This window comes from Muntiacus reevesi, chromosome 8 (assembly GCF_963930625.1).
Source record: "Muntiacus reevesi chromosome 8, mMunRee1.1, whole genome shotgun sequence".
Lineage (NCBI taxonomy): Eukaryota > Metazoa > Chordata > Mammalia > Artiodactyla > Cervidae > Muntiacus > Muntiacus reevesi.
This window is the reverse complement of record NC_089256.1, coordinates 57,267,992-57,282,596: the sequence shown is the minus strand read 5'-3', so window position 1 is coordinate 57,282,596 and position 14,605 is coordinate 57,267,992.

Below are 14,605 nucleotides of genomic sequence, written 5' to 3'. Positions count from 1 at the left end.
TGCTCAGTCTAAATGATCTCAAGCAAGTTTCTGAAACCCAGTCTCTCCCTTGTAGAAGATGGAGATAACAAAGGAGTAGGGTCCAAGGAAAAGATGTCTGGAAAGCTGAGTTTAAGAACTCACATTCTTTTCTGTCTGTGAATGAGCTGCTTGAGCTATATAAGTGTGTTTACACACATTTGTAGTTACTGAATCTGTTCTTATAAATTTGGGAATTTTATTTATATTTTAAAAATGTTTACTGAAGTATAGTTGTCCACAATGATGTGTGCTTTTAGCTAGGTTGTGTGCCTACAGCATGTAGCAAGCCAGTTCAGGCTTATTCCCATGCAGTGTGAAGTTATACATGCTGCAGAGAGGATAAGAGCCGAAGCTATAAGGCTTCTTGAAGTCCAGGTTCAGAAGCTGTAAAATATTACTGCTGCTGTATTCTTTTATCAGACCAAGTCACCAGACCAGCCTAGATTCAAAGGATGGATAAGTAGATTCTACTTCTTTGTGGGAGAAATAGCAGAGTCACATAGCAAAGAGATTACTGTGGCCATCTTTGCAAAGAGCTATTGCCCTAGCTAAGGCTGATTTTTGCTTAAGGATACTACCCTTGGTTGTCTTACTCCCTGATAATTAAACTAGGTGTAGTATATGAAAAACCCAGTTTGGGGACCAAAATATACAAGTTGTAGGAAAAGTAAAAATAAATCTGAATCCTTCACCCATCTGTGTTAGTGTAAAACCTAATCTCCTGCCCATGGTATCCTCAGGTCTGGTCTGTGCACCCTCTGGTCTCAGTCACCTGAGGCTTCTGTTAAGGCTCCAGTTTGTCACATGTCACTGAGAGATAAACTGTGAAAGTTTCTCTGCCCAGGGACTGTCAACCCACAATGTGGTTGAGTCAGTGAAATCTTTAGAAATGTCCAATGCTTGCTGCTCACTGACAGCAATTACATGTCCATGAATGAACTTTCCCACAGAGAGAAAAAACTGGTCAATTATTGTAAAAACATAAAAATAAAATAATGCATGTACTCCATCCAGTATTCTTGCCTGGGAAATTCCATGCACAGAGGAGCCTAGCAGGCTATAATCCATGGGGTCTCAAAAGAGTCAGACACAACAATTTAGGGACTAAACGACAACATTAGTATATAGGCTTTGTGAGGGTCACAGAAGAGGGTGTCAGAGGATGAGATGGCTGGATGACATCGCTGATGCAATGGACATGAACTTGGGCAAACTCCAGGAGATGGTGAGAGACAGGGAGGCCTGTGATGCTGCAGTGCATGGGTTGCTAAAAGTTGGACATGACAACTTAGGGACTAAACAACATTAGTCTATAGGCTTTATAAGGATCACAGAGGGTTTCGGTTTATGAATCTAAATCAATTAGTCCTCTAAGTCCCTTGAGAAATAAGTGATAAAAGTCTATGCATGAGGTTGCTCTTCACAGTATGGAATTGTATGTTTATGGTTTCTTTTTAACATTTATTTTTATTTATTTAATTTATTTATTTGGCTAAACCAGGTCTCAGTTGCAGCAGGTAGGATCTTTAGTTGGGGCACGTGGGATCTATTTCCCTGACTAGAGATCACAGTCAGATCCCCAGTATTGGGAGCATGGAGTCTTAGCCACTGGACCACCAGGGAAGTCCCAATATGTATATTTTTTTCATATTTAATTAGAAAGCAGCTCCTGGGCACAGGGGACAATATGCTCTATTATTAATATCTAGGGGGACAATATGTTCTATTGTTAATATCTCCTCATTCACACATTAAGTTCACATTGGTTGAGTGACTTGCCCAAGGCCTAACTTGTAAGTGTCAGAGCTGGGCTGTGAATCCGGGTGGCCGGGCACCGCAGCACCTGGTTCTTCACCGCTGTGTCTACTGTCTCTCAAGGGACAAGTGACTTACATGTATGATTCCTGCCTTTCACACAGGTGGCCCTGGCACCACATATGGACCATGAGGCTTTTTATAATTACAGATGCCCCTTAGACTCTGGTTCAATGGGTCTAGAGTAGTAGAGGAAATAAAATATGAACAAGGAGGGAAAGTGTCATAATTTTTTTTAAATAACAAAAATATGATTGATGAGATATAGGAAAAGTGCCATGGGTATTCAGAAAAGGCATGAGATACTTCTGGGAGGAGAAGTGAAAATCTAGGAAATCTAGGAAAATTTAGGAGAAAGAAAATTTTGATTTGAACTTGGGCAGTTGATATATGTATATACTGAGTGATCATCTCAGGTTGAATGAACAAAATAGAACATCCCCATCTCTGTTGACCTGGAAGTGTTGATAATTGGACTCCACTCTGTGTTGACCATAACAAAGTGTGGGAAACAGGCCTCTCTTGGTACTTCTTAATGACAACACATTTGAAAATCAACCCAACAATCGTTGATATGAATTCTAAGAGACAATATGGCACACGTACATGTGGAAAGCACCTATAAATGGTAAAATTGGAAATAAATGCTACTTATTTGTGTTATGGTAGATTATGTGTTGCATATCATCCACAGTTTATAAGGTGTAACTATGTACTTAATAGATTATCAATAGAATTCCCATGGGATGAATTAAAAGTTGGCCACTTAATTGGATCTGGAGATTCATATTAAGAAAGCTGTACTTGCCTCACTCAGAACTACTATGCAAGAAAGCTAATGGCTGATGGTTTGTCATGATGATGCACTCTTCCTGAGGCTGGGATTGCTGAGTCATGGGAACCCATGCACTTGTGGCGAGGAGACAGGTTAACTGGGGACAGCTGTGGCTGCAGAAGGCGTGTCTGCACTTGAGAAGGCAAACAGAGAGGAAGTCTTTGACTTTAGGTTCTCTAGAAAGAAAAAAATACTGAAGCAGAGACCAGATCATGGAGAATCAAGAAAGAATCAGGCTGAACATTCTTGTAAATGCTAAACATTATTAATAGTTATGGTACTTTGACATAATATTTAGAACACAACAATCGAAGTCTCTAAAAGTCAGACTTGGCTTTATCATCATTTTTAGGATCATAGAAGGCTAGACTTGGAAGGGACCTTAGAGAGCTCTTAATCCAAACTCATATCTTCTAATTTTAGAGCCAACAGTTCCTCTGGAACCCAGGAAGCTAGTTGCCCAAGGCAGGATAGTGAGTTGTTCTAAATAAAGAAAGATACAACATGTTCTTTTGGTGTTTTTAAAAAAGAAACACAAGCATTTTCTTGTGTTCTTCTATTTGTCAAGCCTAAAAAGCAACTCTTACTAAAACCACTTAGTTGCTATACTAACCAAATTCAAAGCAATGCTACACAGCTGGAAAAAGGGGAAAAAAAGAAGACATGGCACGATTTTCCAGTCTTTTAGATCTGACTCAAATGGTAGGACAAATTCACTCATTTACCCATCACTTTTGTTTACTGTAATCAAGGTATTTTCAAAATTCCTAAAGGCCTTGAAGAGTTCATAGTATAGGAAAGGCATTACATTATTACTGCTAATACTATTACTTTTAATAACATGAGATATAAAGCATGAAAGACCTGAAGAGATATACAAGGAGTTGAAGGTAGTGAGAATACCAGTGGTTCTAATTATCATGGAGGTTTTCAGAGACAAGGAGTCATCTAAACTGGCTTTGCAGGACCGTAGGGTTTGTCCCCATAGACACTTTCGGTAGACAAGGAGACGTGGATTTCCCAGTTAGCAAAGACTCTAAGGTGACAAAGTATGAGGTAGGTTTGTTAGAACAGAGAGCAGGAAGGGGACAGTGAGAGAAAATGCTGGAAAGGAAAGCATAAGGAAATTTTCCTATATAAATTATGATTTGCTTCCTAGGTTAGGTCTTCCCATGATGTCAGAAAATACTTATTTTTAAATGCATTTTTATAATCTATAACAATCAGTTCTTTCAAGAAAACTTAAGAACTACAAAGATTTAGAAAGAAAGAAATTTTATTATCTAATAATTTGCTTTATTTCCTCCCAATATATATTTTTTAACAGACAAAAGTGTTCTGATTTCTTTTAACATTATTTTGGGCTTCCCTGGTGGCCCAATTGGTAAAGAATTTGCCTGCAATGCAGGAGACCTGAGTTCATCTCCTGGGTTGGGAAGATCCCCTGGTGAAGGATTTAATCACACATAACTGCTTTTCTCAGTAATGTTAAACCTTACTTGAGTGATGGGTCCTGAAAGAGAAATTTGTGTTCAATGACAGCATTAGTCTCAAAAAGATAAAATGTTACAATGAAAGGGATAAAAGGGAACTTTGACCCAGACACTGCTACAAGAGGACACCAAACTTTTTCTATTTTTGCAGATGCTTTGACCCATCTGTTTGGTAATGAGTGGTCCTGCTGGTGCTCCTCAGAGAGCACGCACTTCGGAGATCCCAAGCTCAGTAGTTGCCAGGCTGTGGGCTTAGCTGCTCCGTGGCATGTGGGATGTTAGTTCTCCAACCAGGGATGGTACCTGCGTGCCCTGCATTGCAAAGTGGATTCTTAACCACTGGACACCAGGGATGAACCCTGGTTTCCATTTCTTAAATGAGTGGTCATCTGCTTTTATAACACAGTAAATCCTTGTCTCCTCTCTACCCACTTGGGTCTAGGTTGATCCCATTTTCAGAGAGAGCCGTGTCATACTCTATTTCTGGCCCAGTTTCTCGTGTCTTTGGGTTTTCATTCTGTACAGGTCTGTTGGTTGAGGCTGGGGTTTCATAGCTCTGAGAAAGTAGAAATAGAGGTCTGATGGGGAAAGGGGTAGCTAGCTACCTAGGACACTATCAGGTACAGATCTTCCCAAAGGAACAGTTTCCTTATCTATTACAGCAGAGGAGGATGGGATTCAGTGATTTCTAAAGGCATGCACCTGTGTATGCATACAAGTTGACCCATGAGTGATGAGTCAGGCTAAGAGGGACCAGAAACAGGAGTCAAGCTCACATACTCTCAGTCCTTCTGCTCAGAACCATTGACTGAGCATAGTGCTGGGCAGCAGCCCAACTCTTACTCAAAACTTCTCCATGAACTTTGGACGAAGTCATCAACCAGGATAGATTGCTGGCTCTTCTACCATGTTATAATGCCTCTTCCTATTCCTTTCTCTGAATTGCATCCCCTCTCCATCTTGGGCCAGATTTTTCTAGCTTTACTGCCTTCTCCCTCATAAGCTCTTCTTTTCTTATTCTCCCCACATTCTATGCTCAGTCTATAATGAACTGTTTTTAACTCCTTGACTGTACTGTGATTTCACAAATTCATTTGTGCTATATCCTTTGCCTGGAGCACTTCTCCTTGTCCTGCATTCCTTCAGCTAACGAATGCCTGCTCTTCTCTTGTGTATCATCTTATCAATTGTTTCTTTCAACAAATCTCTGCCCTCCCTCTCTCCCCAAGACCCAGGTGCCCCTCCCATAGGCCCTCATGACACTCTGACACCCTTATCTTTTTTTCTTCCCATTTATTTTTATTAGTTGGAGGCTAATTATTTTACAATATTGTAGTGGTTTTTGCCATACATTGACATGAATCAGCCATGTATTTACATGTATTCCCCATCCCGATCCCCCCTCCCACCTCCCTCTCCACCGGATCCCTCTGGGTCTTCCCAGTGCACCAGGCCCGAGCACTTGTCTCATGCATCCAACCTGGGCTGGTGATCTGTTTCACCCTAGATAATATACATGTTTTGATGCTGTTCTCTCGAAACATCCCACCCTTGCCTTCTCCCACAGAGTCCAAAAGTCTGTTCTGTACATCTGTGACACCCTTATCTTAACACAAATCACTCTCTCTAGTAATCTGTGTCTATGCCTGTGTCTATTTATAACCCCAACTAACCTCCAGCAAACCCCTTGGGTATGTCATTCTTTGTTTTATCCCTAATATTTATTTAGTCAAGTGCCTGTCTTGTAGGAGGTACCTGAAAATATTTGTGAAAGAATATAAGAATAATTAGAATTCCTCCCCAACCCTTAACACGCATAGCACTTTTAAATACAATGACTCTCTTCTTTGTGTAAAGTACTTCAGCCAGTCAGTTCAGTCGTCAGTCGTGTCCGACTCTTTGCGACCCCATGAATTGCAGCACACCAGGCCTCCCTGTCCATCACAAATTCTCGGAGTTTACTCAAATTCATGTCCGTGGAGTGGTGATGCCATCCAGCCATCTCATCCTCTGTCGTTCCCCTTCTCCTCCTGCCCCCACTCCCTCCCTCGCAGCATCAGGGTCTTTTCCAATGAACCAACTCTTCGCATGAGGTGGCCAAAGGATTGGAGTTTTAGCTTCAGTATCAGTCCTCCCAATGAACATCCAGGACTGATCTCCTCTAGGATGGACCAGTTGGATCTCCTTGCAGTCCAAGGGACTCTCAAGAGTCTTCTCCAATACCACAGTTCAAAAGCATCAATTTTTTGACACTCAGTTTTCTTCACAGTCCGACTCTCACATCCATCCATGACCACTGGAAAAACCATAGCCTTGACTAGATGGACCTTTGGTGGCAAAGTAATGTCTCTGCTTTTTAATATGCTGTCTAGGTTGGTCATAACTTTCCTTCCAAGGAGCAAGCGTCTTTTAGTTTCATGGCTGCAATCACCATCTGCTGTGATTTTGCAGTCCCCAAAAATAAAGTCTGCCACTGTTTCCACTGTTTTCCCATCTATTTGTCATGAAGTGATGGAACCGGATGCCATGATCTTAGTTTTCTGAATGTTGAGCTTTAAGCCAACTTTTTCACTTATGTAAGTATGTAAAGTACTTACATACAGCTTATTAGGATGAAATTCACGACTGGATTATCAGCTGTCCACATTGGGCCAGTGGTATTAGTAATTACCTGGAGACAAGAGGTATTGTGTTGGGATTGTCTGGGGCTAGTGGGACATGTGATCACCTTGTTTAGCTAGCAACACCCCTTTGCCATATCTTTAAGTGTGGTTTTATAGACTTTGATTTAAGCCAAAAGGTGCTGGGTCAGGGAGAACTTCTGGTGTTACGCTCATTCTCTGGAAGAACAAATTGAGTATGAAAGGGTATCATCTCATAATCAAACTATAAGCGGGGAGTTAGCAATAGGATCAGAGAAACTTTCTAGGATTCTTGATTCTCTTTATTTTTACCCCCAATAAATCCTACTTCCCTTTGGATTAAGTGTAGAACATGCAAAGGGAAACATTGTAATTTTGACAGTTTTTGAACTATAATAATTAATCTTTATAAAACAGAAGGAAACAGATCTGTTCTTCTACCTCTGTCTTGGTGATCAAGCATAATCCTCTCATTGTAATCAGAGGTAGGAATAAAATCTCAAAGCCATGTGCTTTAAAGAATTTAATGGTGACTCACCATCATCCCGTTGCAACAAACACTTTTTTTTCTTTAAGAAAAGCACTTAGAACATTTAGACATCAGTTCAGTCATCCTCCAGTCATCCTCTATCACTTCATGGCATAGATGGGGAAACAGTGGGAACAGTGACAGACTTTACTTTCTTGGGCTCCAAAATCACTGCAGATGGTGACTGCAGCCATGAAATTAAAAGACACTTGCTCTTTGGAAGAAAAGCTATGACCAACCTAGAAAGCATATTAAAAAGCAGAGACATTACCAACAAAGGTCTGTATAGTCAAAGCTAGGATTTTTCCAGTAGTCATGTATGGAAGTGAGAGCTGGACCACAAAAAATGCTGAGCGTCGAAGAACTGATGCTTTTGAACTGTGGTGTTGGAGAAGACTCTTGAGAGTCCCTTGGACTGCAAGGAGATCAAACCAGTCAATTGTAAGAGAAATCAGCCCTGAATATTCATTGGAAGGACTGATGCTGAAATTGAAGTTCTAATACTTTGACCACCTGATGGGAAGAACTAACTCTTTAGAAAAGATCCTGATGCTGGGAAAGATTGAAGGTAGAAGAGAAAGATGGTAACAATGGCCCTATATGCAGGGCAGAAGAAGAGACGCAGAAGTACAGAACAGACTTTTGAACTCTGTGGGAGAAGGGGAGGGTGGGATGTTTCGAAAGAACAGCATGTATATTTTCTGTGCTGAAACAGACCACCAGCCCAGGTGGGAGGCATGAGTCAAGTGCTCGGGCCTGTTGGGCTGGTAAGATCCAGAGGAATCGGGTGGAGAGGGAGGTGGGATGGGAGACCGGGATGGGGAATTCGTGTAACTCTATGGCTGATTCACATCAATGTATAACAAAACCCACTGAAAAATAAAAAAAATTAATAAAAAAAAAAAAAGATTGAAGGTAGAAGGAGAAGGGAATGATAGAGGATGAGATGGTTGGATGGCATCACTGACTCAATGGACATGAGTTTGGGCAAGCTCCGGGAGTTGATGGACAGGGAAGCCTGGCGTGCTGCAGTCCATGGAGTCGCAAAGAGTCAGACACGACTGAACAACAGAACTGAACTCAGTCACCCTCCATTTTAAGAGCTTGATCCCCTAGAAAGTCTTCTTATCTACATTCTATTTGGGGAAATCAAGGCTCAATATATACTGCATTTGGGTCAGATTGTGGTTTAGTAGATCTATTGTTATCAATAGGTTGACAAATTAAGAGTCACATTGGGCTCTTAGTTCAGTTGGTAAAGAATCTGCCTGCAGTGTGGGATACCTGGGTTCGATGCCTGGGTTGGGAAGATCCCCTGGAGAAGGGAAAGGCTACCCATGCCAGTATTCTGGCCCAGAGAATTCCATGGACTATATAGTCCATGGGGTTGCAAAGAGTCTGACACGACTGAACGACTTTCACTTTCACTAGACCATGAGAGAACACTGGAGGCTAATTTTGAGAACAGTGTTGAAAAGATTCAGTGGAGACAAGAAAAGTAGTTCTAGGAGTCATGGAAATCAATACTGATTGTTTCATACATTTGCATGGTGTTTATCGTTTGCAGTGTGCTTTCACATTCATTACCATTTATCATTAACAGAGTTGGGACTGGAATCTAAGACTCTTCACTGTTCTCCTGGGCATCGTCCCCACCATCACTTATATGATTGAGTGCTTCATCAATGCACAGTACAAGAGACCTAAAAACTGTGACCTGTCCTACTCAGAATTTGCAAGTGCTACCAGAAAACTTTCGCACTGCTTACCTTTCTGCTAAGGAAAACCTGAAGGGTTCTGATTCTTTCCCCGTCTGTTTATTAAAACATACATTGTGAGCACAGAGAAAACTTATATATATATATATATATATATATATATTTTTTTTTTTTTTTTTTTTTTTTTTTTAAACCTGCTGATGACTTCCCTGGTGGTCCAGTGGTTAAGAATCCACACTCCAAAGCAGGGGACATGAGTTTGATCTGTGGTCTAGGAAGATTCCACATTCCACGGGGCTACTAAGCCTGCGAACCACAACTACTGAACCCCTGTGCCTACAGACTGTGCTCTGCAACAAAAGAAGCTACCACAATGAGAAATCCACGGACTACAACAAAGAGTAGCTTCTGCTCACTGCAACTAGAGATAGCTCACACACAGTCACGAAGAAACAGCGTAGCCTAAAACATCGATAAATAAATAACAACCACAGCACCTGCTGAAAGGAAGCTAGATCTTATAGCCAGTTTTCTCAGTGCCCTGCAAGTGTCTGAACCTCAAGTTACGCAGCTGCAGCCACCTGAGTGATCTGGAAGTGGAAGGATCAGGATCTAAAGGTGAGGTATTAAGGTAGTGTGGTAAGCCATGAGTCAGTCTGACAAATGAAATAATACTGTGTGTCAGACTAGCAATTTGAAAGGTTCATGGAAGGTGAAAACACCAAGCTTCCTTGGTTAAAAAAAAATCATTTTAAGATGTAAACATGAATTGCTGATCTACTGTTCTGTATGGATATCTGTTTTTATTCTTTTTGTTTTTTTGGTAAGATTGTGATAATATTGTGTACTCAAAGGGCCTTTAAATTTTCCTAATGACCACACAGTGGAACCCCATCTAATGTTAGTGTTCATGATTGAAAGGAAAGCATGTAGTGAAAATTTTTGCTTTAATTTATCTTTGAAAAATACTTAGGAAGGTGCCATGTTGCAGCCCAACCCAGGCTGTTTTATTTCCAGTTTCAGGATTAATTGCTGTTTATTGGTTCAGCCCCAGAAGCAGTGGCTGGCTTTTAACTAAGGATCATGTTGAATAAAAATGGCTATCACTGAACAATAAAATCATAGATGTGGGAGAGCTGACAAGGAAAGGGAGACCAAGGCTGGAGACACAGTGGGAACCACAGGTCCACATCTCACACCTCTTGTTCGTAAGAGCCCTGGTGGAGAGGACCAACAGCAGAATTTCTATGGTTATCTCTCACCTCACTTTGCTTTCAGGCTGAATTCATGGATGCTACAGGCATCAATGATGGGACTATCCTGTAATGAGGACCTGACCTCACAGAAGGGGACAACTAGGAGAGAATTTTAGGGTGCAGAATTGGTCAGACTTGACAACACATTGAAGGGAGGAGTTAGGGGGAGAGAGAGGTATGATTCAGAGTTGTGACTGAGGTGGTTAGAAGCAGGGAGGTGTGGTGTAAAGAGGACTGAGAAGTTGAATTTAGAGCCATGTTGAGTCTGAGGACTCTCAAAGAAAGACTGGATAACATACTAAACTTACAACTCAGAGGATAGAAATAAAACTCAAAAGGCCACAACTTAAATGTGAGAAATAAAAATTTGAAAATTGTCTATAATTGGAAACTTCTAATTAAAATTAAATTTATTCATCAAAGTAGGAGAAACCTAGTCTCATTTAACTTGAGATCTACCCTTTCTCTGGGAATGTACTAACACAAAATGTCTTAAGCTAACTGGTTGAGTGAAGGGCTAATGGTTAGAAATATGGGTAAGAAAACTCATTAAGTATTTTAAAATAATATCTCACTACAAACCATCTGGTATGGATTCACAAGAAGATTCAGTTGTCAAAAGAAGGATTGCAACTTTCAAAGTATTTGTTGATTTTCTTGCTTTAAAAAAGAAGAGCTTTGTTGGCGTCGTCTTATTACAGACGCACAGGAAAAGTTAAAATAATACAAGCTTATTGAAAGAAAATTAAGATAAGTAAAAGGAAGAAATCATCTTACCACCTAATGGTAAAAACCATGGTTCATATCCTTTCAGATTCCATTTTGTTTATCTATCCTTTTCTTTTCCATTTTAAAACATCGTGTACTCAAGATAAATGAAAATACATGACCATACAGAGAGTTTTACATGATACATTCATGGTAGTGTCATTCATAATAGCCCCAAAGTTGAAATAATCCAAATATTCAACAACTGATAATGAATAAACAGAATGTGGTATATCCATCCAATAGACTATTATAAAGCCATAAAAAAGGACAGAAACAAATAATACATGCTAGAACATAAATGAACCTTGAAAATATTGGGCTAAGTGAAAGAAGCCAAATGCAAAGCCACACACTGTATGATTCCATTTACATGCAATGTCCAGAATATGCAAATTATAGAGACAGAAAGTAGGTAAGGAATTGTTTGAGGTTACAGGCAGAAGTGGGGAATGACCATGAAGGGGTGCAAGGTTTCTTTTGGGGATGATGAAACTGTTCTATTAGAGTATACTAATGTTTATACAGTTCCATAAAATTATGTAAAGTCACTTGTATGCTTAAAATGAGTAAATTTTATGGTATATATACATGGTATATATCATGGACCTCTTTTCCTTCACCTAAAACTGTAGTTGGAAATAGAAACTGAAATCAAATCTCTATTGTTGGGCCCAAATGCTATCTCCAGCCTTGATATCTGCCGTGATTCTCTAAGAGTAGGTGAGGCTGTGTATCACAGCCACAAATGAGGCAAACTACATTCTAAAGCATATCCCCAGAAACCCAAATCATCAAGAACTAAGAGACCCTCTTCTGATGTCTCAAAGCTGTATACAGTTTCCTAAAGGAAGCAGAGAAGCCACCAAGGCCAAGGTTGAAGACATCAAACCCTTGGACACCATCCTTTACCTCTTGCTGTATTATGAAGACAAAAATGCATGCTCCACTTTTGTGTTCCTCCAGCAGGTCCTGGGGGATATCTCCCGGCTCATCTTTGCCTGCTCCATCACTTCATCACTATCAAAAGAGACTCCTGGCTGAAGTAACAGGTCCAGTCCATCCAGTGGTCTATTGGGAAATCTTAGCAGAGCTATCTCACCCACTCCTTCCCTTGGAGTTGCTATCTTGTTTTATCTTTGTGGCTTCCCCTGTGGCTCAGTGGGTAAAGAATCTGATGCAATGCAGGAGACACAGGAGACGTGGGTTTGATCCCTGGGTTGGGAAGATCTTCTGGAGCAGGAAATGACAACCTACTCCAGTATTCTTGCCTGGACAATCCCATGGACAGAGGAGCCTGGCAGACTACAGTCCATGGGTCGCAAAGGGTTGTACATGATTGAGCATCTAACACACACACTTCTATCTTTCTTTTAATATGTAGAACTAGCACTATGTCTTTTTTTCTCAACATTATTCCTAGGTCTAGTAGAGTTAGCAAAGTGTGTATTATATACTTGTTAAGACAAAAATATGGCATAAGCTGCCTGCTTTTGTGTTTGAGTCTCTATGAAACTTTGCATTGGTAGTGGACCCAACAGAGATTAAAGCTCCATCCATCAATATCTCTACCACTACAGACTGGCCCACTGTGTCACTGGAGTGCCTGACTTCTGAAGTTTTATTGGTTTCCAAGCATGGTCACAGGTCTCCTATGTTCTGGGCTTTCTGAGGTCAAAAGTCAGTTGAGTTGTGTAGGGGGCTGAGTTAGGATGGGCCAGAATGTATTCAGATAATCTGATCCTGCAGTCTGGTAAAAATGCAAACAATGATGGTAGCTTCTGGCTTGAAAACTGGACTACAAACCTAGGTAAAATAGTGCAGAAATTCATGGGCAGATATAAGCTATCATTTGTCTACATTGGCTTGATTCCTCAAAATCAATAAAGAAAGAGCTGCAACACCATTTTTCTCTCAAGAAAAGACCAAGGGTTTTCTCACAAAATAGGGAATAAGCATTCAATTAGGAAGTCGGATAATCTATTCTTTTTTTTTATTATTTACATGGAGATCATTTTTCTCCCACTGTACAATGAGGTATGAAGAATAGAGAGTAAACAGACTTTTGTAGTATGCCTTCATTATCTTTAATGCTGCATTTACTAAAAGCCTACCACAACTGTTTACCATATCAAGTTTTCACGTCTTTACAAAAGGCTGATCCTTATCTGACCTGGTCGATCAGGACACATCAAATATTTAAACTGTCACTTGTGCTTGGTTCTTCCTGAAAAAATATGACCTTTAGCATTTTTTTTTTTTGCAAGAATTTATTTGATATGAAGTTGCAAAGCAACCATTGCTTTAAGGTGGCACAGTGGTAAAAGAATCTCTCTGCCACTGCAGGAGATGCAAGAGACACAGGCTTGACCCCTGGATCAGGAAGACCCTCTAGAGTAGGAAATGGCAACCCACTCTAGTACTCTTGCCTGAAAAATGCCATGGACAGAGGAACCTGGAGGGTTATAGCCCATGAGGTTGAAAAGAGTTGGACACAACTGAGCACTCCTAGAGCAGAACTATATCCTTCAGTCAGTTCAGTTCAGTTCAGTCGCTTAGTTGTGTCTGACTCTTTGTGACCCCAGGAATCGTAGCACGCCAGGCCTCCCTGTCCATCACCAACTCCCGGAGTTTACTCAAACTCATGCCCATGGAGTCGGTGATGCCATCCAGCCATCTCATCCTCTGTCATCCCCTTCTCCTTCTGCTCCCAATCCCTCCCAGCATCAGGGTCTTTTCCAATGGGTCAACTCTTCTCATCAGGTGGCCAAAGTACTGGAGTTTCAAATTCAGCATCAGTCCTTCCAATGAACACCCAGGACTGATCTCCTTTAGGACGGACTGGTTGGATCTCCATGCAGTCCAAGGGACTCTCAAGAGTCTTCTCCAACACCACAGTTCAAAAGCATCAATTCTTCAGTGCTCAGCTTTCTTCACAGTCCAACTCTCACATCCATACATGACCACTGGAAAAACCATAGCCTTGACTAGACGGACCTTTGTTGGCAAAGTAATGTCTCTGCTTTTTAATATGCTATCCAGGTTGGTCATAACTTTCCTTCCAAGGAGTAAGCATCTTTTAATTTCATGGCTGCAGTCAACATCTGCAATGATTTTGGAGCCCAAAGAAATAAAGTCAGCCGCTCTTTCCACTGTTTCCCCATCTATTTGCCATGAAGTGATGGGACCAGATGCCATGATCTTAGTTTTCTGCATGTTAAGCTTTAAGTCAATTTCTTCACTCTCCTCTTTCACTTTCATCAAGAAGTTTTTTAGTTCCTCTTCACTTTCTGTCATAAGGATGGTGTCATCTGTATATCTGAGCTTATTGATATTTCTCCAGGCAATCTTGATTCCAGCTTGTGCTTCTTCCAACCCAGCATTTCTCATGATGTACTCTGCATAGAAGTTAAATAAGCAGGGTGACAATATACAGCCTTGACGTACTCCTTTTCCTATTTGGAACCAGTCTGTTGTTCCATGTCCAGTTCTAACTGTTACTTCCTGACCTGCATACAGGTTTCTCAA